Source organism: Cygnus atratus, chromosome 1, assembly GCF_013377495.2.
Source record: "Cygnus atratus isolate AKBS03 ecotype Queensland, Australia chromosome 1, CAtr_DNAZoo_HiC_assembly, whole genome shotgun sequence".
Classification (NCBI taxonomy): Eukaryota; Metazoa; Chordata; class Aves; order Anseriformes; family Anatidae; genus Cygnus; species Cygnus atratus.
This window is the reverse complement of record NC_066362.1, coordinates 146922108-146924687: the sequence shown is the minus strand read 5'-3', so window position 1 is coordinate 146924687 and position 2580 is coordinate 146922108.

The following is a 2580-nucleotide window of genomic DNA, read 5'->3' as shown; positions in this document are numbered from 1 at the left end:
GCAGGCACCTCTGGAAGCCACCAGGCCCAAGCCCTGCTCCAGCAGGGCCACCCAGCGCAGGCTGCCCAGGCCCATCTCCAGGCGGCTTTGGAAGGCCTCCAAGGAGGAGGCCCCAGAGCCTCTCTGGGCAGCCTGTGCCAGGGCTCCTCACCCGCACAGCACAGAAGTGCTCCTGGTGCTCAGAGGGAGCCTCCTGGGTGCCAGTTTGTGCCCAGCGCATCTGGTCCTGGCACCGGGCACCTCTGACAAAAGCCTGGCTCTGTCCGTCCTCTCTGCAGCCTCCCCTCAGGCATCGATGAGATCCCCCTGAGCCTCCCCTTCTCCAGGCTGGGCAGTCCCAGCTCTCAGCCCCTCCTCACAGGAGAGCTGCTCCAGGCCCTCCATCATCTTGGTGGCCTCCCTTGGACTCTGTTCAGTATGTCCACGGCTCTCTTGTACTGGAGGGCCCAGAAGTGGACACAGTGCTCCAGAAGTGGCCTCACCAATGCTAAGTGGAGGGGAAGGATCACCTCTCTTGACCTGATGGCAACATTTTGCCTAATGTGACCAAGAATACAGTTAGCCTTCTTAACAGCAAGGGCACATAGCTGGCTCATGTTCAACTTCTCGTCCACCAGGACCTCCAGCTCCTTTTCTGCAGAGCTGCTTTCCAGCTGGGTGGCCCTTTTCCTTGTTAACTTCATGACATTCCTGTCAGCCTGTCGGGGTCCCTCTGGATGGCCACGCGGCCCTCTGGTGAGTAAAGATGCCTGAGCTCAGTTCCACAAGCAGGATTTCTGCATGTTGCTGTTAAAGCCACTTCCCCTTGCAGTATTACACTTCCCATTTTTAAGAGGTATAACAGCACACGACTATCTTGCAGGCAGTGCTGGAAAGTAAATACGTTAATGACAGTGTCTATAAGGAAATTAGACAGACCACTGTCTTTATTTGGTATGGCAGTTTCCACATGCCAGTAAGAGACAAAAACCACATGCAAATCTTGAATATGAACCTTTAGTAACGCAATATTTAATTTTTGCTCATCTTCCCTATAACCCAAGTTTTAAATATTCATCACTTTCTATGACAGTTATAAACAATACACGAGTGACTATAAATGTCAGTGCTTATACACAGCGCAGTGAAAAACAGCTTGCCTGTTTTCAAACTAAGAAACTGTTTTCTTTAATACCAGCCATTCTGGTAATGACCATTTTTATAACGTAAGCTGTTGGTTTTTTCCTTCCTTCTTTCAACTGCTCTATCCTATGGTACCTTTATTATTTAATCTCAAAACAAGTCAAATGGTTAGCATCTGCCTAGAGAAGTTTGATATGGGAAAAAAAATCCACATAACACAGAAAGAGAAGTGTATATCAGATGGTAAACTCTCAGAACTTGTGAAAGCTGGGGCCAGATGCAGCATCAGCTGAACGTTTTTGAAAGGCAAAGGACCAGGTACTGAACTGAAAATTGCTGTAGCTGGAAGCACTCCCTCCCCTGGACAAAGCACTGAGCTTTTTTGTGCTTCAGGGTAACCAGCTATAAAAGGGCTCATTTGTAATTCACCCTCCTCTACACATTATTCTGAGATTTATAACTTGACAGCCTTGTAGAAACGTAGTATTTTATTTTGGTGAAGTACACATATAATAGCTAAAAGGTGTTTAATGATCAATTTCACTTGATATTAAAGAAAAGCCTTTAAAATTGTTTAGGCCTCTTGGTACTTTTACCAAAAGTTGATTTGTATCTTATTTGCCCCCAGACATAATTCCTGGCTTACACCATTTAATAGCGTTTACTGAAAAAGAAATATCCCTCGATTTCGGGGGGTAAATGAATGTACTTGGATTTACGCAAACAAATTACCATCAATTTAAGTTTACTACTGCCTGAAAAGTATCTCACGAGTACTTTCGACAGAAAATAATTAGGAGCAACAAACAAAAGTTTCCTAAGGTTTCTGTGGAGTCAGTTACTCAAGGACTGGTTTCAAGTTGCAAGCAAAAATTTGGCACCATCCCTCGAATCGGCCACTAATGAAATTATCCTTTGTTTTGCAACCCATTATGTAGCACAAACCCATAGCAATCTCCAAGCGCTGGAGAGCACTGAAATTAGCCAGAATGCACTTTCTGATGGGGATGTGGTGTGAAAACAACGCCATACCTATATATCCTATACCCCCATGGCAGGGGAGTGGGACTAGGTGGTCTTTAAGGTCCCTTCCAACTCGAGGTGTTTCGTGATCCTATATATTTGGGACTAGGTGATCTTTAAGGTGCATTCCCACCCAAACCATTCCGTGACCCTATATATTGGGCTGGCAGCTCAGCACCCACACGAGCAGCCCCTGTGAGATGGCGGGGGCCGCTAGGGGTCGATGAGGCACGGTTTTACCGCAACCTGCTTCTGTGAGTGCTCGGGGCGGTGGGGGGCGCGGATTTTGTGGGGGAATTTTGAAAGGGAAGGGAAGGGGGGGCCGAGAAGAGGAGGTGAAGGGATGAGGGTAGAACGCCGGTTGTGCCACCGAGCGCCCTTCCCGCCTCGCCCCCGCCTGGCGCCTTCCCGTCCCCGCCCTTGAGGGGCGGCACC